The following is a 14303-nucleotide window of genomic DNA, read 5'->3' on the forward strand; positions in this document are numbered from 1 at the left end:
TTTTTCTTTTTCTCGGATTAAATCCGTGATTTTTCTGATCGCGATTCCTGATCCGATTTTCGTTTTAGTATAACTTTTCGCTCGTTTATCGGAATCAGGCGATTCAAGCGCCTAGTGATTCGTCTCGAAACCCTCTATCCGTTTAACCAACTTAAACAAGATTTTGCTACTATAAAATTTTCCCTAGATCCAGATTACTAGAACGAAGTTGTTTTCTTTCGCCGTTTGATTTTCATTGCTTCGTTCGATTTGATTCTTTTTGCCAACCGGAGTTCTTAAGTTGAACCTTCTAGTTAGATCTTTTATTTGAGTTTTACCTGTGCATTAGATGAGTACTTATTGTATGCTTGTTTGTTTGTCTGCGATAGAATACCCGGAGTGCGCCACCTGTTACTTCGAATCATTAGGTTTCGCGGATCATCAGTAAGGCAAGTAACACTTTGATCATACCTTTTCTACTACCCAGTTTTATTGCATTAGATCAATCCTCACACATTGCATGATTATGATCTAATTAAATTGTGGGATGGGAAGTAGTTGAGGTAGTACCTATTACCTGTTATTATCAAACCTTTGGGAGTTACTTCTACGTTTGCTTATTATGCCATGCTATGCTAGTAGACGTGGATTGGGTGAGTGATATCCATGACAGATGTGAGATTGTTAATTAATGGTTTATCTAAGGTGGCAACTTAAACATACATCTGGGTGGATTGAGGCACCTGGGTATTCCAGGACTTGCCTGTTTTCTTTTGGACCGCCACCCAGGCTCAAAGGGATCATGAGACTATTCATACTAGAAACTTCCGTGTGCAGCCATAAGCTATTATGGGCTCTAGCATAGTTGACTAAGTTGTGCGAACTCTTACAGTGGTAGACTAGCAGATGTAGGGGATGTAGGTAGTACGGTCTACCCGATCGTAAGGTGCTAGCGCTTCTGAAAGACTATGTCTCGGTCATCCGTCTTCTCAAACACCCTGTAGTGCGAGAAACCAAACGGAGACGATCGAGTCTTGTGGGGAAAAGTGCACAAACCTCTGCAGAGTGTAACAAACTAATCATGGTTAGCCGTGTCCCCGGTTATGGACATCTTGAGTATCTAGTACTTGGATTTTCATGTGAATCTCAACATGTTACTCTAAATTAATTTTGTTGGGTTATGTTTAATGATGATGCTTAATTGGGATTGAGGATGCTGTCAACCATTCTCAATGTTTAACAACTACCATGATAGTTAAATAATTTATTCCTTTAAAGTAGGGAAAAATTGGCTTTACGCAAAACTGTAACCATATAGCTTTGCACCAGCCAAATATGCATATAGTATAGCTGTTCCATTCCATTACTCTCTATGTGTTACCTTGCCAGCATATTCCATGTGCTGACCCGTTTTCAGGCTGCAACGTTAATGTTGCAGACTTTTCAGACGACGATTAAGGAGTTTTAGGTCGTGGTTCTATACTCAGTGATGCCGTTGAGTTGATGGACTCACTTATCTTCCAAGCCTTCCGCTGTTATCGTTATTAGATGGCCTTAAGCCATATTTATTGTAATAAGTTCTCTTATGAGACACTCGATGTAATAAGTGTGTGATTGCTAATATGCTATAAATCCTCCGAGTACTGTGTGGTGTCAGCATTACTGATCCAGGGATGACACCGGAGCACAGAGATCAGACTGTTTGAGGTCTGGTCGCTACAGTGGACAGCGGTGCAACCAACCACATCACCGGTGAACTCAAGAAGGTGACCATGCATGAGAAGTACCGCGGCAAGGACCACATCCACACTGCCAGTGGAGAAGGTATGGAGATTCGTCACGTTGGTCACACGATCATTAATACCCCTCATAGGAAAATTCATCTTCGGAAAATTTTACATGTTCCTAGTGCTAACAAAAATCTTCTCTCCGTTCATTGTATTGCTATCGATAATCATGTCTTCCTTGAGTTTCACCCCTTTTATTTTTTGATCAAGGATCAAGCAACGAAGAAAGTGCTCTATCGAGGTAGATGCATTCGTGGGCTCTACCCTTTGATTCCGGAGATTAGAAGATTCAATAAACAAGTTTTTAGTGCCACCAAGCTATCTTCAACACGGTGGCACGATCAATTAGGGCATGAAACTTTTCCTTTAGTTGAACGTTTGCTTAGGAAGAATAAACTCTCATATGTTGGAGAGCGTGATGTCGAAACAATTTGTGATTCATGTCAGAAAGCTAAAAGTCATCAGTTACCGTATCCAATTTCTACTAGTATTTCTACCAAACCACTACAACTCATTTTTTCTGATGTTTGGGGACCTGCCTCTACTTCTGTTGGTAGACATACATATTACGCGAGTTTCATCGATGATTTTAGCAAATTCTCTTGGATCTATCTTCTCAAGAAAAGATCCGACGTGTTTCCAGTTTTTCTTAACTTCCAAGCTCTCGTTGAACGAAAATTTGACACCAAAATCATCGCCCTCCAATCTGATTGGGGAGGCGAATATGAGAAGCTAAACTCATTTTTCCAAAACCTTGGCATCTCTCATCATGTGTCGTGTCCACATGCCCATCAACAAAATAGGTCAGCCGAACGCAAACACAGGCACATCGTAGAAGTTGGCCTCGCTCTTCTGGCAAGAGCATCCATGCCGCTTAAGTTTTGGGACGAAGCGTTCCTTACGGCAGTTCACCTTATAAACATGTTGCCTAGTCGTGTCATTAATAATGACACCCCCACTGAAAGACTCCTCCATGTCAAGCCAGACTACAATTCTCTTCGTGTGTTTGACTGCGCTTGTTGGCCTAATCTTAGACCATACAACAACCGCAAGCTCATGTATCGATCTAAACAATGTGTTTTCATCGGATACAGTGCACACCACAAAGGAGTCAAGTGCCTTGATGTCTCCACCGGCCGTGTCTACATCTCACGCGATGTCGTGTTTGATGAAACCAAATTTCCTTTTGCTGATCTTCATCCCAATGTCGGTGCACTTCTTAGGAAAGAAATTCTCCTTCTTCCATCGCATCTCTCTGGTATTGATCAAGGGGGGGGGAATAATTGTGATGATCATACATTGACTAATCCTCATAACCCGGTGCATGAGTCCTATGATGATGCAGATACAACAGCAGATGAAGAAAATAGTGAAGAAATTGTCGAAAATGATGCAGAAATCAATCCAAACAGACGACATTTTATGTGTCAAACTGTAACACCCTCGATGCGACTATATCTCCCACGTGTCGAGGCACGACTTAGAGGCATAATCGCATTGAAGGCATATGTCGCAAGTAAGGCAATCTTCACAACATCCCATGTAATATAAATAATAAAGGGGAGATAACATAGTTGGCTTACACTCGCCACGTCAATCAAGGTACATAAATAACATTACATCATCCAAACACTCATGGCCCGACTACGGCACCAAAATAAAAGATAACCCAACATGCGACACGGTCCCGATCACCCCCAACTGGGCACCACTACTGATCATCAGGAAAGGAAACATAGTAACGTTGAGAGTCTTCGTCGAACTCCCACTTGAGCTCAAGCGCGTCTCCTGGAGCAGAATCATCGGGCCCTGCATCTGGTGTAATAGTAATCTGTGAGCCACAGGGACTCAGCAATCTCACACCCTCGCGATCAAGACTATTTAAGCTTATAGGTAAGGCAAGGTAAATATGTGGAGCTGCAGCAAGCGACTAGAAAAATATGGTGACTAACTTATTCGCAAAAGAGAGCGAGAAGAGGAGGCAAAGCGCGAGCGAGAAACTAGAGAGCAACCTGCGCAAACATTACTCCAACACCGTGTCCACTTCCCGGACTCCGCCGAGAAGAGGCCATCACGGTAACACACTCGGTTGATTCATTTTAAATAAGTTAAGGTTCAAGTTATCTACAACCGGACATTAACAAATTCCCGTCTGCCCATAACCGCGGGCACGGCTTTCGAAAGTTCAAATCCCTGCAGGGGAGTCCCAACTTAGCCCATGACAAGCTCTCATAGTCAACAAAGGAATAGACCTCCTCCCAAGACGTTCCGATCAGACTCTATCTCGGTTCTTCAAGACACTTCGACAGGTTAAAACAAGACCAGCAACACCGCCCGAATGTGCCGACAAATCCCGATAGGAGCTGCACATATCTCGTTCTCAGGGCACACACAGATTGTCCAAACTTCCGGTAGGCCAGCCTAGAGTTGCCCCTGGTGGCCACCGGCGGCTGACGAGGTGGACCAACACTCAGAGGAGCACTGGCCCAGGGGGGGTTTAAATAAAGATGACCCTCGGGCTCCGGAAATCCAAGGGAAAAAGGGCTAGGTGGCAAATGGTAAAACCAAGGTTGGGCATTGCTGGAAAAGCTTTAATCAAGGCGAACTATCAAGGGGTTCCCATTATAACCCAACCGCGTAAGGAACGCAAAATTCAGGAACATAATACCGATATGACGGAAACTAGGGCGGCAAGAGTGGAACAAAACACTAGGTGAGAGGCCGAGCCTTCCACCCTTTACCAAGTATATAGATGCATTAAGATAACATGATAATATAATGATATCCCAACAAGTAAATAAATGTTCCAACAAGGAACGGCCTCCAATCTTCACCTGCAACTAGCAACGCTATAAGAGGGGCTGAGCAAAGCGGTAACATAGCCAATCAACAGTTTAATAGGACAATGGTGGGTTAGAGGTTTGAAATTGGAAATTTGGGAGGCTTGAAAGCAAGTGATAGGCATCGTAGCATTGGCATAGCAAAAGAGCGAGCAATCTAGCATAGCAAAGATAGTAGTGATTTCGAGGGTATGATCATCTTGCCTGCACAGTTGTCAGAGTTGACTGGATCCTCGAAAGCAAATTCAACGGGCTCCTCGTTAGCGAAATCGTCTCCCGGCTCTACCCAAACAAGACAAACAAGCAACAAGGACACAATCAACCACGTGCAAGACTCAACAATATGATGCAAGGATGGTATGCTATGCGGGATGCGATGCGGGATGCATATGCAAGACATGACAGGAAATGCAAGAACCTGGCCTCAGCTTGGAAATCCAAGTGTGCCACTGGAAATATGAGATGAAATTGCTTGAAAACGATATAAAGAACGCCAGAATCGGAGTTACGGTTTGGAAATGGCAAGCGATTCAAATATGACACTGGTCTGCGATTTACAGCAAGTAGCCATCTAAATGCAATGAGATGAACATGCTACAGCACCCAAACAAGACAACAAAATACATGGCCGGGATGCATTCAAGATTCTTAACAAAAGTCTAGCACTGAGCTGCGGCCAATTCATCCATTAATAGGTTCAAACAAGCATGGCAAAAATGCATATGGCAAACAGATCTCAGACTTAGTGAAATTAACACTTGTCTAGAAAATTTCAGATCAGGTAGCACTCTTCGGAGCAACAAAACTACATGCTACAGGACCCAAACATGACAAAGTAAAGCATGGCATGGAGCTACTCAAAGAGCTTAACAAAAGTCCCTTAGTGACCTTGAGCCAAAAGGGATCAGAAAATACAATTGCAAGCATGTGAACATAGCAAAAACATAATCAGATCACAGACTTAGTGCAAACTGGAGCATGCTGAAACATATCTCAAGTAGGCATGTTTACGAGCTCGATGCACTCACTACGGTGCAAGTCATGACAAGATAAGCATACACCCATCAAATATACACAAAATGCAAGCTAGATATGGCAAGAACAATAGCATAGCATGCATGGATCAACTACAACATCATCGGCAAAATTGCAAACAAGTTGACAATCTGCCCAGATTCACAAAGTAGCAAAAGTAGAGCTCGATTGACTCAAGCTAGGGTGCTCCATAATTGCAAACAAAGACATGGATGGATAGAGCACTAAAATATTAACAAAACATCCTTACTGATCATCCTCAAAAGAGGCACGTATCTCAAGGAAACAACATGAACATATGGCCACATGAGATAAACAGATCAGGGACTTAGTGGAGATGCTAAGTCCCTGAAATCAGAATTACCAAGTGCACCACTTGCAAGCTTGTGCTAGTCACCATACACATCACAAAAAATACATGGGTTGCACCTCTGGAAAGATGGCAAAACCCTTAACAAAACATATGTAGAGCATCAGGGCATATCATGCACATAATAATCATGGCAAAAATGACAAATATCTAAATGGAGTAGCAGATCTGACAAATATCTCAAGTAGCCCTCTTCTAACAGCATTTCGGGCATCAACATGAACTCAAATGAAAATGATGCAATGGAATGAAATGATGTACTCTCTAAGATGAACATTTTAATATGCTATATGCCCAAAACGGAGTTACGGATGAGGAGTTACGAGGCTATGAACATGAGCACATGGATCTGGGATTTCTGGGACTTAGAAGAAAAAAACCACCTCGCGGAAAAAGTCAACTCCGACGGGTCGAGGCCGGATCCGTCTTCTCCGGCGAGGCGAGGTCCGAACGCGGCGAGGGAGGCCGAGGAGCGGCCGGATCTGGCTCCGGGAGGCGGCAGACGGCGCCGAGGCGGCGAGTGGCGGGGCGGCGGCTTGCGGCACCGGAGTCGGCCGGCGTTGACGGCGGCGGGCGGGGGGACGCAGCGCCAGAGAGGTGGCGGCGCACGGTGGCGTCGGGGTCCCGGCGACGAGGCGGAGGCGGCGCAGCGCGGGCGGCGCTCGGGCGGCGGGGAGGCGGGTGAAGCGGCGCGGGGACTCGGGCCGGGAGGGCCGCGGTCGGGCCCCGCGGGCCGGCGCGGTGGGAAGCGGCGGCGTGCCACGTGGCGATCGCTGAGAGGGCGCGGGCGGCGGCGGACGTTGTCCGGCGCTGGCGGACATGTCCGGCGCGCGGAGAGGAGCGGGGAGCTAGGGTTAGGGTCGACTTGATCCGAAATTTTCGGGGAGGAGGCTATATTTATAGGTAGAGGGAGCTAGGAGAGTTCAAATGAGGTGCGGTTTTCGGCCACGCGATCGTGATCGAACGCTCTAGATGATGGAGAGGGTTTAGGTGGGTTTTGGGGCAAATTGGAGGGGTGTTGGGCTGCAACACACACGAGACCTTTTCGGTCCCTCGGTTAACCGTTGGAGTATCAAACGAAGTCCAAATGATACGAAACTTGACAGGCGGTCTACCGGTAGTAAACCAAGACTGCTTGGCAAGTCTCGGTCCAATCCGGAAATGTTTAATCCCCACACACGAAAGAAAGGTAGAAATGACCACCGGAGGAGAACGAAGCGCCGGAATGCAAAACGGACAACGGGGAAAATGCTCGAATGCATGAGATGAACACGTATGCAAATGCAATGCACGTGATGACATGATATGAGATGCATGACAATGACAACAACACACGGAGACAAAGACCCGAACCCGAGAAAATAAAATAACTTAACGCCGGAAACGGCAAGAGTTTGAGTACAAATTGGGAAAGTTACATCTGGGGTGTTACAACCCTCCACCACTACGAAAGGATCTCGTCCCGAGATCTAGGACTAAAAGAATGCCGGGTACTCAGAACGGAGGTGATCCTTGCGTTCCCAGGTAGCTTCACGGTCGGAATGGTGTGACCACTTGACTTTGAGGAATTTGATTGACTTATTGCGAGTCTTGCGTTCAGTTTCTTCAAGAATAGCAACTGGGTGCTCACGATAAGAGAGATCTTCTTAGAGCTCAATGTCCTCGAAGTTGACGGTGCGGTCAGGAGTCTTGAAGCACTTTCGGAGCTGAGAGACATGGACCACATCATGAACATTTGCAAAGTTTGAAGGAAGCTTGAGTTGATAGGCAAGGTCGCCTCTCTTGTTGACAATCTTGAAAGGTCCCACGTATCTAGGGGCAAGCTTCCCTTTGATACCGAAGCGACGAGTACCTTTCATAGGAGAGACGCGGAGGTAAACATGATCTCCGATCTCGAAAGCCAAATCACGGTGCTTACTATCATAGTAGCTCTTCTGGCGGGATTGGGCTGCTTTGAGGTTATCACGAATGACTTTGCACATTTCCTCTGCCTCTGTGATTAAGTCATTACCCAAAAGCTGACGTTCGCCGGTTTCAGACCAGTTGAGAGGGGTACGACACTTCCTGCCATACAGAATTTCAAATGGGGCCTTGCCCGAACTTGCTTGAAAACTGTTGTTGTAGGAGAATTCGGCATAAGGAAGACAATCCTCCCACTTCATGCCGAAGGAGATCACACAAGCCCTGAGCATATCTTCAAGAATCTGGTTGACACGCTTGACTTGACCACTAGTTTGAGGATGGAAAGTTGTGCTGAAGCGGATGTTAGTGCCCATGGCCTTCTGAAAAGAATCCCAAAACTTGGACGTAAAGATGCTTCCACGGTCTGAAGAGATCACTTGTGGAATACCGTGCAGAGAGACAATCCGAGAGGTATAGAGTTCCGCCAATTAAGCTGCAGTGATTGACTCTTTGATAGGCAGAAAGTGAGCCACTTTAGTGAGTTTGTCGATGACAACGAATATAGCATCATTGCCATGCTTGGACTTTGGAAACCCAGTCACGAAGTCCATTTTAATGTGGTCAAACTTCCATTCTGGAATGGCAAGAGGTTGGAGGAGACCAGCTGGCCTTTGGTGTTCTGCCTTCACTCTTCTGCAGACATCACATTCATTCACGAATTGAGCAATCTCGCGCTTCATTCGAGTCCACCAATAAGCTTGCTTGAGGTCCTGATACATCTTCGTGCTCCCAAGGTGAATGGACAGGAGAGAATTGTGAGCCTCGTTCATGATCACTTTATGAAGTTCACCTTTGGGTACAACAATACGATCCTCGAAGAAGAGAGTATCCTTGTCATCAAGGCGGTAGCACTTGTACTTGGGTTGACTCTTGGCAATCCCAATCTTCACCTTTTTCACCATAGCATCAAGAAGCTGGGCTTGGCGAATCTGGTCTTCGAAGGTAGGAGAGACTTGAAGGTTGGCGAGGAAACCTTGAGGAACAACTTGCAGATTAAGTTTGCGGAAAGCTTCACAAAGCTCGGGTTGATGAGGCTTGAGAATCAGACTGTTACAATAAGCTTTCCTGCTCAATGCGTCAGCAATCACATTGGCCTTGCCTGGAGTATACTCGATACTCGGATTATACTCTTGAATCATTTCGACCCATTGAGTTTGCCTGAGGTTGAGATTAGGCTGAGTGAAGATGTACTTGAGACTCTTGTGATCAGTGAAAATGTTCACTTTTCTTCCCAATAGAAGATGTCTCCAAGTCAAAAGAGCATGCACAACTGCCGCCAACTCGAGATCATGAGTGTGGTAGTTCTTCTCATTAGGCTTCAACTGGCGAGAGGTATAAGCAACAACTTTCTTCTCTTGCATCAATACTGCGCCAAGACCTTGGAGAGAGGCATCACAAAAGACCTCGTACGGCTTTGATTCATCAGGCGGAGTCAGAACTGGAGCAGTGATCAATTTCTCTTTCAAAGTGTTGAAAGCAATGTCACACTCCGAAGACCAAACGTACTTGACGTGCTTCTAGAGAAGATTAGAGAGAGGCTTCGCGATCTTAGAAAAGTTTTCAATGAATCTTCGGCAATAGCTTGCGAGACCGAGGAAGCTACGGAGTTGCTTCACGTTCTGAGGAGGTTCCCAATTCACAATTGCAGACACCTTCTCAGGATTCACGGCAATGCCCTTGGCAGAGATGATATGACCAAGATAAAGAACCTTATCGAGCCAAAATTCGCACTTGGAGAACTTGGCGTAGAACTGATGTTCCCTGAGCTTATCGAGTACCAAACGCAAGTGCTTGGCATGATCTTCCTTGTTCTTCGAGAAAACCAGAATGTCGTCGAGATAGACCAAAACGAAGTCATTGGTGTAGACGTTGAAGATGAAGTTCATCATACGAGAGAACGTCGGAGGAGCGTTGACGAGACCAAAAGACATGACAGTGTATTCATATGAACCATAGCTTGTCTTGAAAGCCGTCTTGGAAATATCTTGCTCACGGATTCGAATCTGATGATAACCCATACGGAGATCAAGCTTGGAGAATACTTGAGCACCTTTGAGTTGTTCGAACAGCTCATTGATGTTAGGAAGTGGATATTTGTTCTTGATGGTCTTCTTGTTCAATGGACGGTAATCAACACAAAGTCGGTCCGTTCCATCCTTCTTCTTCACAAAAAGAACACCACAACCCCACGGAGAAGAACTAGGCCGGATGAGACCCATTTTCTCTTGAATATCGAGTTTCTTCTTCAGCTCCTTCAACTCTTCAGGTCCGATATTGTAAGGACGTTTGCACACAGGTTCCGTGCCAGGCTCAAGATCAATAACGAATTCAACTGGCCGGTGCGGAGGCATTCCTGGAAGCTCTTCTGGAAAGACGTCTTGATATTCGCAAACGACTGGAATTTGCGAGATAGCATCCAGTTCACCCTTCTCATTGAGAGAAAACAGACGGATGGTATTATCCCGAGCGGCAAAGACAATTACATCCTCAGACGAATGAGTCAATTGAATCTCCCTGGCAGCACAATCAAGCTGAGCCTTGTGCTTAGAAAGCCAATCCATTCCGAGAATAAAATCAATATCCGAGTTACCAAGAACCATTAGAGAAGCCAGAAACTTGAAATCACCCATCATGATAGAAATATCCGGAATTTCGTGGTTAGCGAGCAAACATTTACCCGGAGAGACAACTGCTAACGGTTTATGCATAACTTGGGAAGTCAACTCATGCTTAGATGCAAAAGGCTTCAAGATGAAACAATGCGATGCACCAGTGTCAAAAAGAACTTTTGCAGGAACATCGTTAATAGGAAGGTTACCCATGATCACATCTGACGAGTCCTCTGCCTGGGCTGCATTCATCAAATTGACCTTGGCGTGCTTGGGGTTATGCTTGACCACAGCTGTACTTGCCGATCTGACAGGAGGAGGAGGAAGACGCCTCTGGTTGAAACACTTGTTGGCATAGTGACCCTTCTGTTGGCACTTGTTGCATGTGACCTCTGAAAGCGGACGGTGATACAGAGCACTCGATCTTGGAGCTTGAGACGAAGTCTTGTTCTGAAAGCCAGGGTTGGGTGGGTGGGAAGATCCACTGCCACCTTTGCTCTTCTGCTGATACGGCTGACGGAACGGAGGAGGAGGAAGCCAATACTTCTGCTGCTTGGCCACTTGAGTAGAGGAAGAAGGAGTAACATCTCTGACTCGCTTCTTGGAAGCATCACACCTCAATTGAGCGGCCTCTTGCTTCAATGCCATGTTGTAGAACTCATCGTACCTCAAGGGCTCAAAGAGAACAAGAGCTAGCTGAATTTCTTCTCTGAGACCACCCCTGAACTGGTATATCATGCTCTTCTCATCAGGGACGTCCTGCTTGGCAAAGCGGGCGAGCTTCTGAAACAACTTGTTGTAGTCATAGACAGACAAAGAGCCTTGCTTCAGGTTGCGGAATTCCTCACGCTTTCTTTCAACCATGCTCTAAGGGATATGATGAGCTCGGAAATCTCGACGGAATTCATCCCAGGTGATAACACGTCCACCTCTGGAATCCTTGTATTGCTGGAACCAATCTGCAGCTTGATCTTTGAGTTGGAAGGAAGCGAACTTAACAAAGTCCTCATGCCTGACGTTACTGCACTCGAAATGCTTGCACAGATCCACTAGCCAATCGTCAGCATCGGTTGCCTCAACACAATTGCTGAAAGTCTTTGGCCCGTTAGCAAGGAACTGGTTGAGTGAAGCAAAGTGATTCTGATTGTTGCCTTGGTTCCCTTGGTTGCCTTGATTGCGCTCTTGGAGAATTTGCATGATCAACTGTGTGTTTGCATTGGTTGCGGCCATCACAGCTTGCCATGCCTCTGGAGGAGGTGGAGGTGGTGGCGGATTAGGATTCGGAGTCATGCGCGTTGGAGGAGCCATCCTGAAGAGGTTGACCACCATTAGCACATTAACAGATAAATATTGAAGCTGAATCCAACGGAATGAAAATTGCAACATATAGTCTTCACATCCGAACAAAATGAACGAATGCATTCCTCTTGAAATGGTCACATATCCATAAATTGAGAAGCCACTTAGAATTAAGGTAGAGAAATAAATCAACAAGGTACGGATCAAGAACGAATAATCGGTAAGAAATCCCAATCTCAAACCAATATCCGTGGAAGAAGAACTAGAGCTACTAGAATTCCCACCTATGAAACTCCCGAACCTTTCCGGTTATGCAATCAGGTGTTGGGGATACAGGGGAAGCATAATATCTCACCCAAACTAGCAAATCCTACATCCAGTTGTATCCATCCTTCAACACATAACCAAGAAACCTTCGGAAAACATCTACCTCAACCTTCGAAAAGCATCCGTTATACAAGTTATGGCGATACTCCCGAACTCCCGCCCCAGTACTGGGTGGCGTCGAGGCTATGAACATGAGCACATGGATCTGGGATTTCTGGGACTTAGAAGAAAAAAACCACCTCGCAGAAAAAGTCAACTCCGATGGGTCGAGGCCGGATCCGTCTTCTCCGGCGACGGCGAGGTCCGAACACGGCGAGGGAGGCCGGGGAGCGGCCGGACTCCGGCGGGGGCGGCCGGATCTGGCTCCGGGAGGCGGCAGACGGCGCCGAGGCGGCGAGTGGCGGGGCGGCGGCCTGCGGCGCCGGAGTCGGCCGGCGTTGACGGCGGCGGGCGGCGGGACGCAGCGCCGGCGAGGTGGCGGCGCACGGTGGTGGCGGGGTCCCGGCGACGAGGCGGAGGCAGCGCTCGGGCGGCGGGGAGGCGGCCGAAGCGGCGCGGGGACTCGGGCCGGGAGGGCCGCGGTGGGAGGCGGCGGCGCGCCACGTGGCGATCGCTGAGAGGGCGCGAGCGGCGGCGGACGTTGTCCGGCACCGGCGGACACGTCCGGCGCGTGGAGAGGAGCGGGGAGCTAGGGTTATGGTCGACTTGATCCGAAATTTTCAGGGAGGAGGCTATATTTATAGGTAGAGGGAGCTAGGAGAGTCCAAATGAGGTGCGGTTTTCGGCCACGCGATCGTGATCGAACGCTCTAGATGATGGAGAGGGTTTAGGTGGGTTTTGGGCTAAATTGAAGGGGTGTTGGGCTGCAACACACACGAGGCCTTTTCGGTCCCTCGGTTAACCGTTGGAGTATCAAACGAAGTCCAAATGATACGAAACTTGACAGGCAATCTACCGGTAGTAAACCAAGACCGCTTGGCAAGTCTCGGTCCAATCCGGAAATGTTTAATCCCCACACATGAAAGAAAGGTAGAAATGACCACCGGAGGAGAACGAAGCGTCGGAATGCAAAACGGACAACGGGGAAAATGCTCAAATGCATGAGATGAACACGTATGCAAATGCAATGCACGTGATGACATGATATGAGATGCATGACAACGACAACAACACACAGAGACAAAGACCCGAACCCGGGAAAATAAAATAACTTAACGCCGGAAACGGCAAGAGTTGGAGTATAAATTGGGAAAGTTACATCCGGGGTGTTACACAAACCCTGGGGGGACATATCCTCCTCGGGATCGGCGCAGCAGCAGTTTGGCAGCGGATCCGCCCCGGGATCCGTGCGGCAGCAGGGCGGCGGCAACCCAGAAAACGTGTCGCCCGCATGCGCACCTACCAGGGGCCGCAGCGACGACTCCGCAGCCGCCACGTGGTCGCCACTGACCGTCCCAGACGCTCCGCCAGGCCCGCGCCAACCTGGCTCCCCCACGCGGCAGGCCGGGGGCCGCTGGCCAGCGAGTGGGCCTCACTGCTACGCTCGCCGCCAGCAAATCAGCACAGGACTCGGCGCTGATTCGGTCAGGGGCCCAGGCGCGTGATCCAAGGCCGATTCTGTCGCGGCCATAGGAGCTGGTGCGATATCTTCTGTGCCTCCAGCGCCCGCTCCGTCATCTACAGCAGCCGCAGAAAATCCCACCGAAACCGATGCGGCTGCAACACCAGAAGAATCCGCCTCGGGATCGGCTGATGCAGATTCGCCTGGATCTTCTGTGCCCGTTTCTTCTCCACGCCTTCCACGCACGTGTCTACAAAAGGGAGTGATTCAACCTATAAATTATAAAACCAAGTTTGGTCTTGCATGCTACACAGGTGAACCACGCACCCTGGATGAGGCCCTAGGAGATGCACGGTGGAGGAAAGCTATGGAAGAAGAACATGTGGCATTTCAGAGGAACAAAACGTGGCATTTGGTTCCCCCACCACGAGGTAAAAATTTAATTGACTATAAGTGGGTCTACAGAATTAAAAGGAAGACTGATGGAACCATTGATCGGTATAAGGCCAGACTTGTGGCTAAGGGTTACAAACA

This window comes from Triticum urartu, chromosome 6 (assembly GCF_003073215.2).
Source record: "Triticum urartu cultivar G1812 chromosome 6, Tu2.1, whole genome shotgun sequence".
Classification (NCBI taxonomy): domain Eukaryota; kingdom Viridiplantae; phylum Streptophyta; class Magnoliopsida; order Poales; family Poaceae; genus Triticum; species Triticum urartu.